Below are 25609 nucleotides of genomic sequence, written 5' to 3' on the forward strand. Positions count from 1 at the left end.
CCATTGTTGGAAGGGGTTACCCTAGATGAAAGACTATCAGATATAGAGGTGACAGCAGAGGAGGTAATGAAACAGTTGACAACTCTAGATGCAACTAAAGCAGTTGGACCAGACAAAGTATCACCATGGATACTAAAAGAAGCAGCACAGGCCCTCAGCGTGCCTCTGGCAATGATCTTTAATGAGTCACTTATGTCAGGAGAATTGCCCAGTTGCTGGAAGAAGGCAAATGTCGTGCCGATCTTCAAGAAAGGTGATAGGGAGGAGGCACTTAACTATAGACCTGTATCACTGACAAGCATCCCCTGTAAAATACTGGAAAGAATAATTAGGCTACGACTGGTTGCACACCTGGAGAACATTAGGTTTGTGAACAAACATCAACATGGGTTCTGGACAGGGAAATCGTGCCTAACAAACCTTCTGGAATTCTATGATAAAATAACGAGGATTAGACAGAACAGAGATGGTTGGGCAGACTGCATATTTCTGGACTGCCAAAAAGCCTTTGATACAGTACCGCACATGAGACTGCTGTTCAAGCTCGAGAGGCAGGCGGGGGTGGGGGGAAAGGTCCTAGCATGGATAAGGAACTACCTAACAGGAAGGAGCCAAAGAGTTACGGTAAGGGGCGAGAAGTCGGACTGGCGAACAGTAACAAGTGGAGTACCACAAGAATCGGTGCTGGGACCAATTCTATTTCTTGTATATGTTAACGACATGTTTACAGGCGTAGAGTCCTACATGTCGATGTTTGCGGATGATGCAAAGTTGATGAGAAGAGTTGTGACAGATGAGGATTGCAGGATCCTCCAAGAGGACCTGAACAGATTGCAGAGATGGTCAGAGAAATGGCTACTAGAATTCAACACGAGCAAATGTAAAGTTATGGAAATGGGACTAGGAGATAGGAGACCAAAGGGACAGTACACAATGAAGGGGAACAGCCTACCTGTAACGACGCGTGAAAGAGATCTGGGGGTGGACGTAACACCTAATCTATCTCCTGAGGCACATATTAATAGGATAACGACAGCAGCGTACTCTACACTGGCAAAAGTTAGAACATCATTCAGAAACCTAAGTAAGGAGGCATTTAGGGCGCTTTACACTGCCTACGTGAGGCCAGTCTTAGCGTATGCCGCCTCATCATGGAGTCCCCATCTGAAGAAGCATATAATGAAACTGGAAAAGGTTCAGAGGTTTGCAACGAGACTCGTCCCAGAGCTACGAGGGATGGGGTATGAGGAGCGCCTGAGGGAACTGTGCCTTACGACACTAGAAAGAAGAAGGGGGGACATGATAGGAACGTATAAGATACTCAGAGGGATTGACAGAGTGGACATAGACGAAATGTTCACACGGAATAGTAACAGAACGAGAGGACATGGATGGAAGCTTGAAACTCAGATGAGTCACAGAGATGTTAGGAAGTTTTCTTTTAGCGTGAGAGTAGTGGGGAAATGGAATGCACTTCAGGAACAGGTTGTGGAAGCAAATACTGTTCATAATTTTAAAACCAGGTGTGATAGGGAAATAGGACAGGAGTCATTGCTGTAAACAACCGATGCTCGAAAGGCGGGATCCAAGAGTCAATGCTCGATCCTGCAGACACAACTAGGTGAGTACAACTAGGTGAGTACACACACACACACACACACACACACACACCGCGTGCCGAAGCGCCCCAGGTGGAGGCCAGGCGCCTAAGGTGACGTCAGAGGGCTCACCATAACGTGAGCGGTATATAAGAAAAGTTTTCTCCACTACACAACCCGTCGCCGCAAAGGTTCCGTCGTCAGCGACTCTCTCGCGCAAAATATATATTATTTATGTATGTAACTCGTAATACTTATGATTTGGAAGACAAAGAACATTATGTTACAATGATATTCTTTGTCACAACAAGCTGTTACCATGACAACGTGGGTGATGGAGTGTTACCATGACAACGTGGGTGATGGGGTGTTACCATGACAACGTGGGTGATGGAGTGTTACCATGACAACGTGGGTGATGGGGTGTGTTACCATGACAACGTGGGTGATGAGGTGTTACCATGACAACGTGGGTGATGGGGTGTTACCATGACAACGTGGGTGATGAGGTGTTACCATGACAACGTGGGTGATGGGGTGTGTTACCATGACAACGTGGGTGATGGGGTGTTACCATGACAACGTGGGTGATGGGGTGTGTTACCATGACAACGTGGGTGATGGGGTGTTACCATGACAACGTGGGTGATGGTGTGTTACCATGACAACGTGGGTGATGGGGTGTGTTACCATGACAACAGTAGTAGGGAGGAAGACGCACAGGTCATTTTTTTTTTGGGGGCGGAGGACCCCTGTGCGGTGTAAGACGCACAGGTAATTTTTTTTTTTTTGGGCGGAGGACCCCTGTGCGGTGTAAGACGCACAGGTAATTTTTTTTTTTTTTGGGCGGAGGACCCCTGTGCGGTGTAAGACGCACAGGTAATTTTTTTTTTCTGTGCAAAATATCGTGTCTGTAAGCCAGGGTTTTCAGGTAAATTTTGTCAGTCACAGATTTTAGAAGTATGGAATTCTTATGAGAAAAATAATTTCCGAGACTTAGAAGTTTGTTAAGGGCTTATGGGAGAAATTCAAGTAACGTATGTAGCTCTTTAGGGTTTCCAGGATAACTCTACGGACATATTTTACATGTTTTCAACTTACAAATATCGTCTATGTAAACCATAGTTTTCATATAAATTTAGAAAATCACTTGTGTAAGTCAGGGTTTTCAGGTATCATACCTCACACCCCCTCCCTCCCCCCCTTACCTCGCAATCTCTCGCGTCACCTTTATTTACCTTACGCCCGGCCAGCCAGATGCTTCGTGTAGGTCTCCTCTTATCATATCTTATCTTTTCTTCTCCATAATATCTGGACCGTCCCTCCTCTCTCTCTCCTTTCATTCAGTTCAGCTATTTTCCAACATCGTATGTTTGCTCCTTTTCATTAAGCAAGTCAGTTTTACACAAATAAATCGTGTTAGTAAGCATGTTCTAGCTCACGTTCCCCCGCCTTAGTCCCCTGTCGTATAATGAATACTATTATTCCAATCCCTCTAAAATTTAAAAATAATCATATTTCAAACGTAGTTCAATACAGTAATTTAGTTACCAAGCTCCAGCGCTTGTCCTCCGCCTTAGCTCTCTCGTATCTTCGTTAGTAACAGTCCAATTTCCCTGAAATTTTTACCCTCTGTATTTCAGGCACCGTAAATAAGATCAAATCAGTTATCGAGCTCCAGCTCTCGTCCCCGCCTTAGTTCTCTTTCGTATCTTTTAAATAACCCATCAATTTCCCTGAAATTTTTACCCTCTGTATTTCAGGCACCGTAAATAAGATCAAAATAGTTATCGAGCTCCAGCTCTCGTCCTCCACCTTAGTTCATTTGTACAAGATCGTTAGTAACAGATCAATTTTCCCCAAAATTTAAAGCAGACATACTTCAAAGTTAGTAAATAAGATCAAGTCAGTTACTGAGCTCCAGCTCTCGTCCCCACCTTAGTTCTCTTTCGTATCTTTGTAAATAACCCATCAATTTCCCTGAAATTTTTACCCTCTGTATTTCAGACATAGTAAATATGAAGTAAACAAATATAAAACTCTAGCTCTTATCCTCTGTCCAAGTTCACTCATGTAAATTCATTACTCTCAGTCCAAATCCCCCTGAGATTTAAACACCCAACTACATTTTCAGACATAGTAAATAAAAACCAGTTCAGTTATCAAGTTTCAACTCTTGTCCCCCCAGCTTAGTTCATTTTGTACAAGTTCTTTATTTTCCAACTAAATCACCCTAAGATTTAAGATCACCTTATTTTCTAACATAGTAAAATTAATCTGGACATTAACCAAGCTCCATTTTCTCAGCCTTAGATCATCAGACATAAATATATTCCATCAAGTCCGTCTCCAGCCTAACTCTTATCCGAGTACACACATAACCCCAACCTGTGTAATTATCTTTCACCCCCTCCCACCTTCCTCCATCTCATCTCATCTCACCTTACCCTTTCCCTCCCTTACCTTCTCATCCCCAACGTATCCAAACCTTCAATAATCATACTGTATTTGCATATTTTCTCTATATTCACTGTGTTCTTCGTATTCTCATCCGTGTTCACTCCATGTTCTTCAAATGTTCACAGTCCCATTCAGTTCATATTTTCACAAGTATCTCCATTTTTTCTGTAATCTTTCTCTTAGTCTCATTATGTTCTCTACAAATTCTAGTCATATTTTCTATGTTTTCATGTTCATCACATGTTCTCTTTACAACTTTTATACTCAATATTCATGCTAACTTCCATATTTTTGTGTTCTTTGTCAATATTCATGTTCCTCTACAAGTTCATATTCCCTGCATGTTCACTCTATTCATCAACTTTTTCTTACATGTTTTCTGTGTTCACCGTATGTTCACTGTGTTCATTCCCTTACTTAACCTCAATTTTTTTTATGTTCTTTGTTTCTTCCATTCACTAACTAGTTCTTTGTCAAATATTAGCATCGGCAATACAGTTTCCTCAACAATTTTAGTCACCAAGTTTTTATTTGCAAAAACTATGTCAAAGTAATTCTCGTAGTCAACTTAATAGTTCTACCAGCCATGTTCTTAAACAAATCTACACTTTATTCAGTTCCAAATTTACAAAGACAAACCTTTCTTGTAACTTCTTAACTAAAAATCTTTCACCAATCAACTGAAACATAGTCACTTTCCTCATTTCTCAACTAACTTATTATCCAATCAACCAAAAATTGTCAAAGGAATCTTTCCAACACTGTTCATAACTAAACTTATTCCCTAGTCATCAGAAAATAACCGTGTTCTTCATGTTTTGTCTTTTTGCTTAACTAAAATTATGTTTTGTCAAGTAAGAAAAAATAACCAAAGATATCTTTCATCGCTGTTCTTAACTGACATTATACTTTGGGGAGCACAAAAATAGTCTCCCTCGTCATGTTTTGTCTTTTTCCTTAACTAAAGTATTCATCAGTCAACTAAAAAATAGTTGCTTCATCATGTTTCCTTGTCATTTCTTAACTGAAATATCACTTCTCTCATTTAAAATAGTCATGTGTAGCCTCTTTCCAACACTGTTCTTAACTGAAGTAACCTTTCACTTCTCTAGAATAGTCATATTCGTCATTGTTCCTAACTAAAATTATATGTCGTTAAGTAAGAAATATAGTCAAAGACTCTCTTCGAGACATCAAGGACTTACTCAAAGACATCAAAGTTGCACTCAAAGACATCCTTTGAGACATCAAAGACATCCTTTAAGACTTCAATGGGACTCTTCGAGATATCAAAAGACACTCTCAAACACTCAAAAATTTACTTGCATCCTCAAAGTTAATCTCAGAGGCATAAAAGTTATTCTCGGAGCTATCAAAATTAATCTCTAAAACAACAAAAGTTAATCTCTGTCATCAAAGTTGATCTGCAAGATATCTTCGAGACATCAAAGTTACTTTTCATTACATCAAAGACGCATTCAAATACTACCCATGTTCTCAGAAGTCATTCTCAAAGTCATCAAAGTTATTCAAAGAGCTAACAAAAGTTATTCTCAGAGTCACTTTCGTTCTTCAGAGAAACTTTCCAAAACATCTTCGTTCATCAAAGTTATTCTCAGAGTTAACAAAGGTAATCTCTAACTCACTCTCGTTCATCAAAGTTGTTTCAAAGACATCAAAGTTAATCTCAGAGTTATCCAAAGATATTCTCATGTCCACAAAAGTTATTCACAGAGTCATCAAAGTTAATCTAAGACATCATTTTTCATCAAAGATATTCTCTCTAAACCATCAATGTTCTTCTCTAAGACATAAAAGTTATTCTCAGAGTCACCTTCGTTCTTCAGAGAAACTTTCCAAAACATCTTCGTTCATAAAAGTTATTCTCAGAGACATCTAAAGTTAATCTTAGAGTTATCAAATGTAATCTCTAACTCACTTTTGGTCATTAAAGTTAATTTCTATATTATAAAAGTTTGTCTCAGAGACATGTAAAGTTAATCTTAGAGTTAACAAAGGTAATCTCTAACTCACTCTCGTTCGTCAAAGTTGTTTCAAAGACATCAAAGTTATTCTCAGAGTTATCCAAAGATATTCTCATGTCCACAAAAGTTATTCTGAGCTATCAAAGTTAATCTCAGACATCTTCATTCATAAAGTTATTCTCAGTCATGAAATGTTATTCTCTAAGTAACTTTCCGTTCATCAAAGATATTCTCTAAGTCCTGAAAGTTATTCACAGAGTCATCAAAGTTATTCTGTAACTCACTTTTGTTCATTAAAGTTAATTTCTATGTTATAAAGTTATTCTCAGAGCTAACAAAATACTACTCATGTTCTCAGAAGTCATTCTCAAACTCATCAAAGTTATTCTCAGAGTCATCAAAAGTTGTTCTCTAAAACATCAATGTTGCTATCTAAGACATCAAAGATGTTCTCTAAATCATAAAAGTTAATCTTAACTCACCTTCGTTCATTAGAGAAACTTTCCAATCCATATTCGTTGACCAGAGTTATTCTCAGAGTCATCAAAGCGATCTCTAATTCATCTTCGTTCTCCAAAAGTTGTTCTCTAAGACACCTTCATTCATCAAAGAAACTCTCCTTCTTCCATCATGTTATTCTTTAAGACATCTTCAGTCATAAAATTTTCTCCCCAAAATGTAACTAGTTCAGCTTTTCATACCAAGCCTGCACTTGTTAAAATATATTTTCGCAGTCACTTTACCCTAAAACTGTTCTCTGAACTACACTGTTCAAACCTACGTAACCTATCCTCTCCACCCAATGTTACTTAGTTAACGTAACGTTCCTAAACCTAGCTTTACCTATCCTAACATAACTTACCTTACCTTACCTATCTTACCTAACTTTACCTATCTTACCTAACTTAACCTGCATAACCTAACTTTACCTTTACCTTACCTTACCTATCTTACATAACCTAACCTAACTTTACCTATGTTACCTAACTTAACCTTCATAACCTAACTTTACCTATCCTAACATAACTTACCTTACCTTCCCTAACTTAACCTAACTTTACCTATCCTAACTTAACTTACCTTTCATAACCTAACTTTACCTATCCTAACATAACTTACCTTACCTTCCCTAACTTAACCTAACTTACCTACATTACCTAACTTAACTTTCATAACCTAACTTTACCTATCCTAACATAACTTACCTTACCTTCCCTATCTTACCTAACTTTACCTATCTTACCTATCTTACCTAACTTTACCTATGCTACCTTACCTTACCTATCTTACCTAACTTTACCTATCTTACCTATCTTACCTATCTTACCTAACTTTACCTATCTTACCTAGCGTAACTTTCATAACCTAACTTTACCTATCCTAACATAACTTAACCTACCCAAACTTAACTTTACCTATCTTACCTAACTTAACCTGCATAACCTAACTTTACCTATCCTAACCTAACTTACCTTACCTTACCTATCTTACCTTACCTTACCTATCTTACCTAACTTATCCTGCTTAACCTATCTTACCTAACTTTACCTATCTTACCTAACTTAACTTTCATAACCCAACTTTACCTATCCTAACATAACTTACCTTACCTTCCCTATCTTACCTAACTTTACCTATCCTATCCTAACCTAACTTGTCTTACCTAACTTAATCTTACTTTCCCAAACTGATGTATCCTAACTTATCTAGTCCAACCAGACATGCTCTAACTTACATAAGTATTCCTTCTTGTCTTTGTGTTTCGTCAATCATTGTCTCATATTCATTTACTCATTTCATTAGTTAATTTCTCAAATGGACGTTTTTGCATTTCAAGTGTTATTTGTTTAAGATTGGGTATTTAACCATTTCAAAGGTTTTTCTTATATATGGGAACTTACTCGTTTCAAGGGTCAATTTCTCAAATGGTCATTTTTGCAGATTAAGGGTTATTTGTTAAAGTTAATCAAGTTGCTCATAAGTTGTATTTATTATGTTTGTTATCATTTATTCTTATTCCCCAACCCTTTAACCTAACCTTTCAGATGTAGTTTGTTGAATATATTATCCTTTTCCTAACCTTTCAGATGTAGTTTTGTTTCTCCTTTGTATATTTTTACCCAAACCTTCTTTCCTTCTTTACTTTGATTCTCCTACTCCTTCTAACCCTCCTTTTCTATCTCTCTCCCTTTTTCTCTCTCTTCCTCCCCCTCTCTCTCCCTCATTTGCTCAAATGCTCTCTTCTTTCTCAAATTCAAGTCTTAATGCTCCCATTCTCTCACCCTTACTCTCATTCACTTAGTTTTTCTTTTTCTCAAATTCAAGTCTTAGTGCTCCCATGCCCACACTCTCTCTCATTCTCTCTTCTTTGGTCCCATTCTCTTCCGCCCCCTCTCTCTTACTCCTTGCTCTTCTTTCATGCTCTCACGCCCTTGAGCTCTTGTTTCTCAATTTCAAGTCTTAGTAGATCTGATTCTTTACTATTGTAATTTTTATTATTACTATGATAAAGAATGAACTTATATGTGAAAACAAAGTAAAGAAGGAAAGAAGGTTTGGGTAAAAATATACAAAGGAGAAACAAAAACTACATCTGAAAGGTTAGGAAAAGGATAATATATTCAACAAACTACATCTGAAAGGTTAGGTTAAAGGGTTGGGGAATAAGAATAAATGATAACAAACATAATAAATACAACTTATGAGCAACTTGATTAACTTTAACAAATAACCCTTAATCTGCAAAAATGACCATTTGAGAAATTGACCCTTGAAACGAGTAAGTTCCCATATATAAGAAAAACCTTTGAAATGGTTAAATACCCAATCTTAAACAAATAACACTTGAAATGCAAAAACGTCCATTTGAGAAATTAACTAATGAAATGAGTAAATGAATATGAGACAATGATTGACGAAACACAAAGACAAGAAGGAATACTTATGTAAGTTAGAGCATGTCTGGTTGGACTAGATAAGTTAGGATACATCAGTTTGGGAAAGTAAGATTAAGTTAGGTAAGACAAGTTAGGTTAGGATAGGATAGGTAAAGTTAGGTAAGATAGGGAAGGTAAGGTAAGTTATGTTAGGATAGGTAAAGTTGGGTTATGAAAGTTAAGTTAGGTAAGATAGGTAAAGTTAGGTAAGATAGGTAAGATAGGTTAAGCAGGATAAGTTAGGTAAGATAGGTAAGGTAAGGTAAGATAGGTAAGGTAAGGTAAGTTAGGTTAGGATAGGTAAAGTTAGGTTATGCAGGTTAAGTTAGGTAAGATAGGTAAAGTTAAGTTTGGGTAGGTTAAGTTATGTTAGGATAGGTAAAGTTAGGTTATGAAAGTTACGTTAGGTAAGATAGGTAAAGTTAGGTAAGATAGGTAAGATAGGTAAGATAGGTAAAGTTAGGTAAGATAGGTAAGGTAAGGTAGCATAGGTAAAGTTAGGTAAGATAGGTAAGATAGGTAAAGTTAGGTAAGATAGGGAAGGTAAGGTAAGTTATGTTAGGATAGGTAAAGTTAGGTTATGAAAGTTAAGTTAGGTAATGTAGGTAAGTTAGGTTAAGTTAGGGAAGGTAAGGTAAGTTATGTTAGGATAGGTAAAGTTAGGTTATGAAAGGTAAGTTAAGTTAGGATAGGTAAAGTTAGGTTAAGTTAGGGAAGGTAAGGTAAGTTATGTTAGGATAGGTAAAGTTAGGTTATGAAGGTTAAGTTGGGTAACATAGGTAAAGTTAGGTTAGGTTATGTAAGATAGGTAAGGTAAGGTAAAGGTAAAGTTAGGTTATGCAGGTTAAGTTAGGTAAGATAGGTAAAGTTAGGTAAGATAGGTAAGGTAAGGTAAGTTATGTTAGGATAGGTAAAGCTAGGTTTAGGAACGTTACGTTAACTAAGTAACATTGGGTGGAGAGGATAGGTTACGTAGGTTTGAACAGTGTAGTTCAGAGAACAGTTTTAGGGTAAAGTGACTGCGAAAATATATTTTAACAAGTGCAGGCTTGGTATGAAAAGCTGAACTAGTTACATTTTGGGGAGAAAATTTTATGACTGAAGATGTCTTAAAGAATAACATGATGGAAGAAGGAGAGTTTCTTTGATGAATGAAGGTGTCTTAGAGAACAACTTTTGGAGAACGAAGATGAATTAGAGATCGCTTTGATGACTCTGAGAATAACTCTGGTCAACGAATATGGATTGGAAAGTTTCTCTAATGAACGAAGGTGAGTTAAGATTAACTTTTATGATTTAGAGAACATCTTTGATGTCTTAGATAGCAACATTGATGTTTTAGAGAACAACTTTTGATGACTCTGAGAATAACTTTGATGAGTTTGAGAATGACTTCTGAGAACATGAGTAGTATTTTGTTAGCTCTGAGAATAACTTTATAACATAGAAATTAACTTTAATGAACAAAAGTGAGTTACAGAATAACTTTGATGACTCTGTGAATAACTTTCAGGACTTAGAGAATATCTTTGATGAACGGAAAGTTACTTAGAGAATAACATTTCATGACTGAGAATAACTTTATGAATGAAGATGTCTGAGATTAACTTTGATAGCTCAGAATAACTTTTGTGGACATGAGAATATCTTTGGATAACTCTGAGAATAACTTTGATGTCTTTGAAACAACTTTGACGAACGAGAGTGAGTTAGAGATTACCTTTGTTAACTCTAAGATTAACTTTACATGTCTCTGAGACAAACTTTTATAATATAGAAATTAACTTTAATGACCAAAAGTGAGTTAGAGATTACATTTGATAACTCTAAGATTAACTTTAGATGTCTCTGAGAATAACTTTTATGAACGAAGATGTTTTGGAAAGTTTCTCTGAAGAACGAAGGTGACTCTGAGAATAACTTTTATGTCTTAGAGAAGAACATTGATGGTTTAGAGAGAATATCTTTGATGAAAAATTATGTCTTAGATTAACTTTGATGACTCTGTGAATAACTTTTGTGGACATGAGAATATCTTTGGATAACTCTGAGATTAACTTTGATGTCTTTGAAACAACTTTGATGAACGAGAGTGAGTTAGAGATTACCTTTGTTAACTCTGAGAATAACTTTGATGAACGAAGATGTTTTGGAAAGTTTCTCTGAAGAACGAAAGTGACTCTGAGAATAACTTTTGTTAGCTCTTTGAATAACTTTGATGACTTTGAGAATGACTTCTGAGAACATGGGTAGTATTTGAATGCGTCTTTGATGTAATGAAAAGTAACTTTGATGTCTCGAAGATATCTTGCAGATCAACTTTGATGACAGAGATTAACTTTTGTTGTTTTAGAGATTAATTTTGATAGCTCCGAGAATAACTTTTATGCCTCTGAGATTAACTTTGAGGATGCAAGTAAATTTTTGAGTGTTTGAGAGTGTCTTTTGATATCTCGAAGAGTCCCATTGAAGTCTTAAAGGATGTCTTTGATGTCTCAAAGGATGTTTTTGAGTGCAACTTTGATGTCTTTGAGTAAGTCCTTGATGTCTCGAAGAGAGTCTTTGACTATATTTCTTACTTAACGACATATAATTTTAGTTAGGAACAATGACGAATATGACTATTCTAGAGAAGTGAAAGGTTACTTCAGTTAAGAACAGTGTTGGAAAGAGGCTACACATGACTATTTTAAATGAGAGAAGTGATATTTCAGTTAAGAAATGACAAGGAAACATGATGAAGCAACTATTTTTTAGTTGACTGATGAATACTTTAGTTAAGGAAAAAGACAAAACATGACGAGGGAGACTATTTTTGTGCTCCCCAAAGTATAATGTCAGTTAAGAACAGCGATGAAAGATATCTTTGGTTATTTTTTCTTACTTGACAAAACATAATTTTAGTTAAGCAAAAAGACAAAACATGAAGAACACGGTTATTTTCTGATGACTAGGGAATAAGTTTAGTTATGAACAGTGTTGGAAAGATTCCTTTGACAATTTTTGGTTGATTGGATAATAAGTTAGTTGAGAAATGAGGAAAGTGACTATGTTTCAGTTGATTGGTGAAAGATTTTTAGTTAAGAAGTTACAAGAAAGGTTTGTCTTTGTAAATTTGGAACTGAATAAAGTGTAGATTTGTTTAAGAACATGGCTGGTAGAACTATTAAGTTGACTACGAGAATTACTTTGACATAGTTTTTGCAAATAAAAACTTGGTGACTAAAATTGTTGAGGAAACTGTATTGCCGATGCTAATATTTGACAAAGAACTAGTTAGTGAATGGAAGAAACAAAGAACATAAAAAAAATTGAGGTTAAGTAAGGGAATGAACACAGTGAACATACGGTGAACACAGAAAACATGTAAGAAAAAGTTGATGAATAGAGTGAACATGCAGGGAATATGAACTTGTAGAGGAACATGAATATTGACAAAGAACACAAAAATATGGAAGTTAGCATGAATATTGAGTATAAAAGTTGTAAAGAGAACATGTGATGAACATGAAAACATAGAAAATATGACTAGAATTTGTAGAGAACATAATGAGACTAAGAGAAAGATTACAGAAAAAATGGAGATACTTGTGAAAATATGAACTGAATGGGACTGTGAACATTTGAAGAACATGGAGTGAACACGGATGAGAATACGAAGAACACAGTGAATATAGAGAAAATATGCAAATACAGTATGATTATTGAAGGTTTGGATACGTTGGGGATGAGAAGGTAAGGGAGGGAAAGGGTAAGGTGAGATGAGATGAGATGGAGGAAGGTGGGAGGGGGTGAAAGATAATTACACAGGTTGGGGTTATGTGTGTACTCGGATAAGAGTTAGGCTGGAGACGGACTTGATGGAATATATTTATGTCTGATGATCTAAGGCTGAGAAAATGGAGCTTGGTTAATGTCCAGATTAATTTTACTATGTTAGAAAATAAGGTGATCTTAAATCTTAGGGTGATTTAGTTGGAAAATAAAGAACTTGTACAAAATGAACTAAGCTGGGGGGACAAGAGTTGAAACTTGATAACTGAACTGGTTTTTATTTACTATGTCTGAAAATGTAGTTGGGTGTTTAAATCTCAGGGGGATTTGGACTGAGAGTAATGAATTTACATGAGTGAACTTGGACAGAGGATAAGAGCTAGAGTTTTATATTTGTTTACTTCATATTTACTATGTCTGAAATACAGAGGGTAAAAATTTCAGGGAAATTGATGGGTTATTTACAAAGATACGAAAGAGAACTAAGGTGGGGACGAGAGCTGGAGCTCAGTAACTGACTTGATCTTATTTACTAACTTTGAAGTATGTCTGCTTTAAATTTTGGGGAAAATTGATCTGTTACTAACGATCTTGTACAAATGAACTAAGGTGGAGGACGAGAGCTGGAGCTCGATAACTATTTTGATCTTATTTACGGTGCCTGAAATACAGAGGGTAAAAATTTCAGGGAAATTGATGGGTTATTTAAAAGATACGAAAGAGAACTAAGGCGGGGACGAGAGCTGGAGCTCGATAACTGATTTGATCTTATTTACGGTGCCTGAAATACAGAGGGTAAAAATTTCAGGGAAATTGGACTGTTACTAACGAAGATACGAGAGAGCTAAGGCGGAGGACAAGCGCTGGAGCTTGGTAACTAAATTACTGTATTGAACTACGTTTGAAATATGATTATTTTTAAATTTTAGAGGGATTGGAATGATAGTATTCATTATACGACAGGGGACTAAGGCGGGGGAACGTGAGCTAGAACATGCTTACTAACACGATTTATTTGTGTAAAACTGACTTGCTTAATGAAAAGGAGCAAACATACGATGTTGGAAAATAGCTGAACTGAATGAAAGGAGAGAGAGAGGAGGGACGGTCCAGATATTATGGAGAAGAAAAGATAAGATATGATAAGAGGAGACCTACACGAAGCATCTGGCTGGCCGGGCGTAAGGTAAATAAAGGTGACGCGAGAGATTGCGAGGTAAGGGGGGGAGGGAGGGGGTGTGAGGTATGATACCTGAAAACCCTGACTTACACAAGTGATTTTCTAAATTTATATGAAAACTATGGTTTACATAGACGATATTTGTAAGTTGAAAACATGTAAAATATGTCCGTAGAGTTATCCTGGAAACCCTAAAGAGCTACATACGTTACTTGAATTTCTCCCATAAGCCCTTAACAAACTTCTAAGTCTCGGAAATTATTTTTCTCATAAGAATTCCATACTTCTAAAATCTGTGACTGACAAAATTTACCTGAAAACCCTGGCTTACAGACACGATATTTTGCACAGAAAAAAAAAATTACCTGTGCGTCTTACACCGCACAGGGGTCCTCCGCCCAAAAAAAAAAATGACCTGTGCGTCTTCCTCCCTACTACTGACAACGTGGGTGATGGGGTGTTACCATGACAACGTGGGTGATGGGGTGTTACCATGACAACGTGGGTGATGGTGTGTTACCATGACAACGTGGGTGATGGGGTGTTACCATGACAACGTGGGTGATGGGGTGTGTTACCATGACAACGTGGGTGATGGGGTGTTACCATGACAACGTGGGCGATGGGGTGTTACCATGACAACGTGGGTGATGGGGTGTGTTACCATGACAACGTGGGTGATGGGGTGTTACCATGACAACGTGGGTGATGGGGTGTTACCATGACAACGTGGGTGATGGGGTGTTACCATGACAACGTGGGTGATGGGGTGTGTTACCATGACAACGTGGGTGATGAGGTGTTACCATGACAACGTGGGCGATGGGGTGTTACCATGACAACGTGGGTGATACGTTGCCTCATAATTATACCTCATAACGATAAAGTTAACAAGTTTCTTTAAGTATATTCACTTCATTGAAAAAAAACAATCATGAGAACAGTGGCTTTGTAATCATTAATAAATATATATAAAGTGATGGTCATGTTGGGTGTAGTTATTGACAACATAATCTCCAGATCAATTATAGAGCCTCGTTAGCGGTCAGCAAGTAACGGTGCCATCTGTCTTGTAATTCTAACGACGGAGCTTCATTTGAACTATAACGAGCAACATATATATATATATATATATATATATATATATATATATATATATATATATATATATATATATATATATATATATATATGTTAAGAAAGTATTTTCCTGCATTTTCGGCATTGTTGTTTGATTTGGTTTTATACAAAGTTTAATTTTAGATAATTTGCTTTGTGTGGCTTGATTACCTTGCTTTGTTAGCGCAGTATCGACGCGTCTGATCTCAGGGAAGATAACCACGACTCGAGTGGAACTTACTTATAAAAATCGGGTTATAATAGGCAAAAATAGGATTTGGTTAACCACGGTTTCTAATTAGTCACTCTTTTTGATGCTGTACTTCAGAATGGACTTATCTTATGGCAACAGGTAAGAAAACACTTGTATTCAGACTACTGTATTAAGTCTACTGAATATATAATAGCCAGGGGCCAGATTCACGAAAGCACTTACGCAAACACTTACGAACGTGGACATCTTTCCTCAATCTTTGACGGCTTTGGTTACATTTATTAAACAGTTTACAAGCATGAAAACTTGCCATTCAACTGTTGTTATTGTTATAAACAGCCTCCTGGTGCTTCCGAGCTCATGAACAGTTTAATAATTGGAAACAAAGCCGCCAAAGATTGAGAAAAGATGTACAGGTTCGTAAGTACTTGCGTAAGTGGTTTCGTGAATTTGGCCCCAGAACATCAGGCAGTGTGGGTGTCCACTTGGAAATAAACGCCAGATTTGTTAACGTTTCCATGTACATAAACCTCAGGTTAGGACATCTCCCTCGGTGTCACGGTGTTAACAGCAGGTTGTTAGGAAGTTTTCCAGGAAAACTCAGCTATAGTTCGTATTCGGAGGTTTACCTAAGAGCTCGTAACTTTTGCCGGGCACACAGTTCACGGTATTGTTAACTGTGACAGTCGTAACTATTGGAGTAACTACTTGTTCTTCAGTGGTCCTGTGACAGTCGTAACTATTGGAGTAACTACTTGTTCTTCAGTGGTCCTGTGACAGTCGTAACTATTGGAGTAACTACTTGTTCTTCACTGGTCCTGAACCACACATAAAATGTCTTAATATGATGAATAAGCGTCCGAGTTTACGCCTCCTGATTCACCGGAAAGCAATTACCACCAACCGGTTTGATAAATATTAATGTCTGTATAATTACTGATGAGCGGAGAGACAAGTGGCAGGCGAGGCACTCACACTAGTGGTGGGTGGTGGCTGAGTGGACAGCGCTCTAGACTCGTAGACCTAGGGACCGGGTTCAATCCCCCGGCACCGCTGGAAAAACTAATGGGCAGATTCCTTCACCCTGATGCTCTTGTTACCTAGCAGTAAATAGGTACCTGGAAGTTAGACAGCTCCTACGGGCTGCTTCCTGGGGTGTGTGTGGATGAGAAAAAAATAGTAGTTAGTAACGGTTGATTGACAGTTGAGAGGCGGGCCGAAAGAGCAGAGCTCAACCCCCGTAAGCACAACTAGGTGAATACAACTAGGTGAATACACACACACACACACACACACACACTGAATCTCATCTTATCCTGTAATTGCACTTAGGTAATTACACACACACAGGCGTCAGAAATCAGTGCAACGGTTCATTGACATTTGAGAGGCGGGACCAAAGAGCCAAAGCTCAACCCCCGTAAGCACAACTAGGGAAGTACACACATTCCCAGGATTCAACCCGTAACAACTATCACCCAGGTACCTATTTACTGCTAGTTGAACAGTGGCATTAGATGAATTAAACTGCTCATGTGTATGTAATTACTTAAGTGTAGTTACAGGATGAGAGCTACGCTCGTGGTGTCCCGTCTTCCCAGCACTCTTTGTCATATAACGCTTTGATACTACTGACGGTCTTGGCCTCCACCACCTCGCTTAACTTGTTCCAACTATCTACCACTCTGTAGATATATATAAATATATATATTCAGTAATTATATATATATAAATAAATAATTACTGTAGATAATTTAATAATAATTACGTTCGTAATACGTAATAATAATTACGTTCTAATATATATATATATATATATATTAATGCAAACAAGCCTGAATGGTCCCCAGGACTATATACAACTGAAAACTCACACCCCAGAAGTGACTCGAACCCATACTCCCAGGAGCAACGCAACTGGTATGTACAGGGACGCCTTAATCCGCTTGACCATCACAACCGGACATAAGGAAGTGATAGCCGAGGCTATTTGAACCACTTCCCCGCCGGCACTCGGATGGTAATCTTGGGCATAGCATTTTATCAAATCACCTCATTCTCACGTGTTCCTCACGTGTGCCCCAAAGAATGAGGTGATTTGATAAAATGCTATGCCCAAGATTACCATCCGAGTGCAGGCGGGGAAGTGGTTCAAATAGCCTCGGCTATCACTTCCTTATGTCCGGTCGTGATGGTCAAGCGGATTAAGGCGTCCCTGTACATACCAGTTGCGTTGCTCCTGGGAGTATGGGTTCGAGTCACTTCTGGGGTGTGAGTTTTCAGTTATATATATTAAATATGACCGAAAAAGTAAGTTTCATAATTCTAACACAAATTTTCTCAATGTTTCTTACATTTTTCTTCACTGTTGATGGTAACTGAAAAATCAATTCTCCAAAATTCATTTTTATTTCTAGTCTGACGCGACACTTGAGCGCGTTTCGTAAAACTTATTACATTTTCAAAGACTTTAGTTTACACACACACAACTATAACTGAACAGAGCTTAAACATCTTCGATTTTTTATACCTGCATATGGGTGAGGTGATATGTTACAACAGTTTTGGATGAGGTGAAAACAAAATGCCCTTTCTAGATGTAACAGTCATGGAAAGGAGCGGAGGTTTCCACACTGTAGTCTACACTAAGGAAACAAACATAGGAATGTGCCTGAATGCCAACAGTGACTGCCCAGACAGGTACAAGAGGAGGGTCGCTAACGCTATGTCGACTGTGCTCTCAGTCACAGCTCAGGATGAAAGCAAGTCGACGAAGAACTCTGTAGGGTAAGGCAGGTCCTAGTCAACAACGGCTTCTCCAATGGTTTCGTTGAAGACAGCATAAGAAGGAAGGTGAAACGCCATGCAACCTCTGAAGAGACAACTAACACAACACCTGTACCCCCTATTAGACTATTTTACAGGAACTTCTTTTCCACAGCTCATAAAACGGAGGAAAGGGTCCTGAAAGATATTGTTAATAGAAACGTTATCCCTACAGACAAAAATCAGAAGATACAATTGACGATCTACTATAAAACCAAGAAAACGGCCAACCTACTCATGAGAAACTCTCCAGACACAAAGTAGAACGCTTTAAAAGAGACCAATGTCGTCTATGCCTTCAAATGCCCACTTGGGGACTGTACGCCTCAAAGAATTCAGTATATAGGCAAGACAACAACATCTCTTTCCAGGCGATTAACGATGCATAAGCAACAGGGCTCCATTAAGGAACATATAATCTCTTCCCACAACCAGACCATCACCAGAGAAGTCTTAACAAAAAGCACAGAAATCATCGATAGATACAGCGATAGCAGGCGGCTAGATATCTGCGAGGCACTACACATTAAGAAGTTGACACCAGCAATCAACAGCCAATTAATGCACAACTATATTCTACCCACTTCAAGACTTCGCACCAATATAGAAGCATCAAGAAATATGGGCCAATAGGCCCTTTGCAGTTACTTCCATTCTTCCCTTTAACTTACAAAATATTATACCCATTGTTTCGTGTTCTGTCTTGTGTTGAAAGTTTGTTTTCACCTCATCCAAAACTGTTGTAACATATCACCTCACCCATATGCAGGTATAAAAAATCGAAGATGTTTTAGCTCTGTTCAGTTATAGTTGTGTGTGTGTAAACTAAAGTCTAAATGAATTTTGGAGAATTGATTTTTCAGTTACCATCAACAGTGAAGAAAAATGTAAGAAACATTGAGAAAATTTGTGTTAGAATTATGAAACTTACTTTTTCGGTCATATTTAATATATATATATATATATATATATATATATATATATATATATATATATATATATATATATATATATATATATATATTGTGTGTGTGTGTGTGTGCGTATTTACCTAGTTGTGCTTGCGGGAGTTGAGCTCTGCTCTTTCGGTGTGTGTGTGTTTATGTAAATCACGAAGAAATTAGCACTCGAAGAATAATGTGAAAACGTATTACCAGCTAGGAAAATGAGACCTAAAATTCTTGGTGAATCACATTTTGAGAAGCACTGAGAGAACACCATTGTCTTATTAAAGAAGATTAAGCCACCACAAGGGCTGGCACGGGCATGAATAGTCCGTAAGTGGTAAATTTTTTTGAGTGAATGTATACTGTGGGGTGAGGTCGCATTGAAATCGTCAGTCCTTATACTATGTGGCTGTTATTACGGGGAAGGATACTGCTGGACAGTATTGATGAGGGTGTCCAGCTGCTGGACACTTTGTTTTACCAGAAGAATGACAGTGTTGATGGCTTCAGGGTGGTAACTGCAAGATTCAAGGACTCTTTTAAGTTCATCTATGGCCGTTGGTTGCTTCACATTCCAGGAGATAGTGAAGTAATGGCTTGTTTGTGATTGTTTGGCAGAAGATGCATTCCCAGCCTCTGGGTTCACAAATTTCCCAGTTGCATCTGTAACCGAGACGAAGTCTGTATAATGGAACTGCTATTTACCTGTAGATTCTATTCGGGATATTTATACAGTCTAACTTGGTGGCCTGAAGATACCATATTGCGGAGGGCGAACCTTCTGCTACTCCCTGGTGTTGGGCTTTGTTGAGGTGGGAGAGGTTTTTGGTGATGGTTGACCAGACCACACACTAGAAGGTGAAGGGACGACGACGTTTCGGTCCGTTCTGGACCATTCTCAAGTCGATTGTCAATCGACTTGAGATGAGTCCCTTCACCTCCTAGTGTGTGGTCTGGTCAACTTACTTTAGCTACGTCATAGTGACTCATCGCCTGCACTTGGTGATGGTGTTATGTACTCTAGGTTGAGTTGGATTATTTGGTGGATTGATGGATGACGTGTTGCCACTTTAGCAGTTTCATCAGCCTTCTCATACAATGGGATTCCAACACGGGATGGGATCCAGTTTAGGGTTATGTTGATTCCTTTTCCTTTAGCTACTGATCCTACACACAAAATGGTGGTAATTATTTCCACGTTGTCTTTCCACTGTTTTGTTTCTAACATTTGAAGTGAGACAACACGTACAGTGACACGTGAGGTGGACAGTGACACGTGAGTAGGACAGTGACACATGAGTAGGACAGTGACACGTGAGTAGGACAGTGACACATGAGTAGGACAGTGACACATGAGTAGGACAGTGACACGTGAGTAGGACAGTGACACGTGAGTAGGACAGTGATACGTGAGTAGGACAGTGATACATGAGTAGGACAGTGACACGTGAGTAGGACAGTGACACATGAGTAGGACAGTGACACGTGAGTAGGACAGTGACACGTGAGTAGGACAGTGACACATGAGTAGGACAGTGACACGTGAGTAGGACAGTGACACATGAGTAGGACAGTGACACATGAGTAGGACAGTGACACGTGAGTAGGACAGTGACACGTGAGTAGGACAGTGATACGTGAGTAGGACAGTGATACATGAGTAGGACAGTGACACGTGAGTAGGACAGTGACACATGAGTAGGACAGTGACACGTGAGTAGGACAGTGACACGTGAGTAGGACAGTGACACGTGAGTAGGACAGTGACACGTGAGTAGGACAGTGACACGTGAGTAGGACAGTGACACATGAGTAGGACAGTGACACGTGAGTAGGAAAGTGACACATGAGTAGGACAGTGACACGTGAGTAGGACAGTGACACGTGAGTAGGACAGTGACACGTGAGTAGGACAGTGACACGTGAATAGGACAGTGACACATGAGTAGGACAGTGACACGTGAGTAGGACAGTGACACGTGAGTAGGACAGTGACACGTGAGTAGGACAGTGACACGTGAGTAGGACAGTGATACATGAGTAGGACAGTGACACGTGAGTAGGACAGTGACACATGAGGTGGACAGTGACACATGAGTAGGACAGTGACACGTGAGTAGGACAGTGACACATGAGTAGGACAGTGACACGTGAGTAGGACAGTGGCACATGAGTAGGACAGTGACACATGAGTAGGACAGTGACACATGAAGTGGACAGTGACACATGAAGTGGACAGTGACATGTGAGTAGGACAGTGACACGTGAGTAGGACAGTGACACATGAGGTGGACAGTGACACGTGAGTAGGACAGTGACACATGAGGTGGACAGTGACACATGAGGTGGACAGTGACACATGAGTAGGACAGTGACACGTGAGTAGGACAGTGACACATGAGTAGGACAGTGACATGTGAGTAGGACAGTGACACATGAGTAGGACAGTGACACGTGAGTAGGACAGTGACACGTGAGTAGGACAGTGACACGTGAGTTGGACAGTGACACGTGAGTAGGACAGTGACACATGAGGTGGACAGTGACACATGAGGTGGACAGTGACACATGAGTAGGACAGTGACACGTGAGTAGGACAGTGACATGTGAGTAGGACAGTGACACATGAGTAGGACAGTGACACATGAGTAGGACAGTGACACGTGAGTAGGACAGTGACACATGAGGTGGACAGTGACACATGAGTAGGACAGTGACACATGAGTAGGACAGTGACATGTGAGTAGGACAGTGACACATGAGTAGGACAGTGACACATGAGTAGGACAGTGACATGTGAGTAGGACAGTGACACATGAGTAGGACAGTGACACATGAGTAGGACAGTGACACGTGAGTAGGACAGTGACACATGAGGTGGACAGTGACACATGAGTAGGACAGTGACACGTGAGTAGGACAGTGACACGTGAGTTGGACAGTGACACGTGAGTAGGACAGTGACACGTGAATAGGACAGTGACACGTGAATAGGACAGTGACACATGAGGTGGACAGTGACACATGAGTAGGACAGTGACACTTGAGTAGGACAGTGACACTTGAGTAGGACAGTGACACATGAGGTGGACAGTGACACATGAGTAGGACAGTGACACATTAGGTGGACAGTGACACATGAGTAGGACAGTGACACATGAGTAGGACAGTGACACATGAGGTGGACAGTGACACATGAATAGGACAGTGACACTTGAGTAGGACAGTGACACATTAGGTGGACAGTGACACATGAGTAGGACAGTGACACTTGAGTAGGACAGTGACACTTGAGTAGGACAGTGACACATGAGGTGGACAGTGACACATGAGTAGGACAGTGACACATGAGTAGGACAGTGACACTTGAGTAGGACAGTGACACATGAGTAGGACAGTGACACATGAGGTGGACAGTGACACATGAGGTGGACAGTGACACGTGAGTAGGACAGTGACACATGAGTAGGACAGTGACACATGAAGTGGACAGTGACATGTGAGTAGGACAGTGACACATGAGCAGGACAGTGACACATGAGGTGGACAGTGACACATGAGTAGGACAGTGACACGTGAGTAGGACAGTGACACATGAGTAGGACAGTGACACATGAGTAGGACAGTGACACATGAGCAGGACAGTGACACATGAAGTGGACAGTGACATGTGAGTAGGACAGTGACACATGAGCAGGACAGTGACACATGAGTAGGACAGTGACACATGAGTAGGACAGTGACACATGAGTAGGACAGTGACACATGAGTAGGACAGTGACACATGAGTAGGACAGTGACACGGGAGTAGGACAGTGACACATGAGGTGGACAGTGACACATGAGCAGGACAGTGACACATGAGTAGGACAGTGACACGTGAGTAGGACAGTGACACATGAGCAGGACAGTGACACATGAGTAGGAGAGTGACACATGAAGTGGACAGTGACATGTGAGTAGGACAATGACACATGAGTAGGACAGTGACACATGAGTAGGACAGTGACACATGAGTAGGACAGTGACACATAAGGTGGACAGTGATACGTGAGTAGGACAGTGACACGGGAGTAGGATAGTGACACATGAGCAGGACAGTGACACATGAGGTGGACAGTGACACATGAAGTGGACAGTGACACATGAGGTGGACAGTGACACGTGAGTAGGACAGTGACACGGGAGTAGGACAGTGACACATGAGGTGGACAGTGACACATGAGCAGGACAGTGACACATGAGGTTGACAGTGACACATGAAGTGGACAGTGACACATGAGTAGGACAGTGACACATGACCAGGACAGTGACACATGAGGTGGACAGTGACACATGAGTAGGACAGTGACACATGAGTAGGACAGTGACACATAAGGTGGACAGTGATACGTGAGTAGGACAGTGACACGGGAGTAGGATAGTGACACATGAGCAGGACAGTGACACATGAGGTGGACAGTGACACATGAAGTGGACAGTGACTCATGAGTAGGACAGTGACACATGAGTAGGACAGTGACACATGAGTAGGACAGTGACACATGAGGTGGACAGTGACACATGAGGTGGACAGTGACACATGAGGTGAACAGTGACCCGTGAGTAGGACAGTGACACGGGAGTAGGACAGTGACACATGAGGTGGACAGTGACACATGAGGTGGACAGTGACACATGAGGTGGACAGTGACACATGAGGTGGACAGTGACACATGAGGTGGACACACAACACAGGTTCAGTAAGTCTGGATCAAGGTAAAGTCACAGAGGGAATAGTTCCACAGTAATCCTCTTACTAACATATTTATATCAACAAATCAATTAAAACTGAATATAATACATTAGTAATAAACCTTACTAATATTCACGTGTATGCATATATATATATACAAATACTTGCATAATAGACAAAACTCAACTTGTAAGAACATTACAAATTCTTGAAGCCATTCACATGAACGTGGAAGCAGCCACAATAAAGACCCAAGTAGGGGAACTCTTCACTCTACCCTCCATGAGAGTAAGGACAACACCGGAATGTGAAGGTGTCGACGTTGACGGCACTGCTCGGGACGCCTCGCCCGCTACACCTGATTAATCTTTATATGTAATTCCTCCTTTTTTAGTGTTATTCTTCATCCCTTTACGCCTTGCTTTTCACTTATTTGTATTTGTATGTACCTGACTCCCCCTAACGGTATGAATCCCCTCTCCCCCCCTCCAGGTCAGCCCTATTACGGGCTCATTATAGCCCCCTGCTACATGGAAATATTGTTCAGAGTTGCTGAATCTAAAACAACAATAACAGTCCCAGTACAGTTGGCCAAATGTCGGGCAACAACATTACTCGCTACGTCCACGTCATCGACAGGTTGCTCGTCGCGAATGGGCTGTACCCGATGACCTTCTTCCTGCTTACACAACTGTTACCCGACCCTCCGCCCCGGGGACCCCTGAGCCGACCCCCAGGGAGGTCTCACCGTCCGGCCTCAGCGACTCCACAGTTCTCCTGGTTGTCCCACTGACAGGGACGGCAGCAGCCCCCAGGACGACGAGGCCAGCTCCGATGCTTCAGTCGATGTCACCGGCTCTCCTGCCCCTCACGCGGCCGCCCGGGCACCATCTCCCCCTCCAGACCCCACAGCGGCACCAACCAGACTTACAGGCTCCCATGCTGCCTCCTCCGGGAATATCCGACGTGGCCGCGTATTTTCCAAGAAGGACAGGCAGTATAACTCCATATACCACAACGACTACTGAGAATACAAGTGCAGGGAAGCAGGACGGGTCCTTCGCATGGTCGTCTCTCAAGAACGCAGCGACCATCTCTGCGACTACGACACCTTGAAGAAGGAAATTCTACCAGACTACCAACTTCGGGGAACTAGGATAATGAAACCAATCATCTTGTAACACCCGGACATCCCCCCCTAGACGGGCCGACTGAGGCCAGTCCCGCTGACTCCCGTGGCACTCAACTGTGAGCAACATGTGTACCCCATCTATTCACCGGTCTGACCAGCCTTATGGCTTTGGATTGGATTGGCGGGTCCACGTACCCCATGCCCAGATCTCCAGTATCAGCTGTTGATACAGATAATGGCTCCAAAGAGTTACTTATGGGTTCACAATACATGAAAATTTTGTTCCAGTCGCTGAATCTAAAGCAACAATAACAACGTACAGTCCCATCACTTGAGAATGAACCATGCAGGTTCGAAACGTTGTGTAATTTTATAATGAGAGTAATACATTCTACAGTTATTTCTTTCTTTGTTTTTCTTCACCTTGAACGAAGATGACTTTTGGAGAACTCCTCTTCCAATTAAACCCAGATGCAAGAGCACTAGTCAGAGGGATAGAAGCCCTAAACAAGAAAATAAACAATACAGAATATGCTGTCATATTCAATGAAACATTATATATATATATATATATATATATATATATATATATATATATATATATATATATATATATATATATATTATATATATATAATATTATATATATTATATATATATTATATATTATATATATATAATATTATATATATTATATATATAT

Source organism: Procambarus clarkii, chromosome 40 (assembly GCF_040958095.1).
Source record: "Procambarus clarkii isolate CNS0578487 chromosome 40, FALCON_Pclarkii_2.0, whole genome shotgun sequence".
Lineage (NCBI taxonomy): Eukaryota > Metazoa > Arthropoda > Malacostraca > Decapoda > Cambaridae > Procambarus > Procambarus clarkii.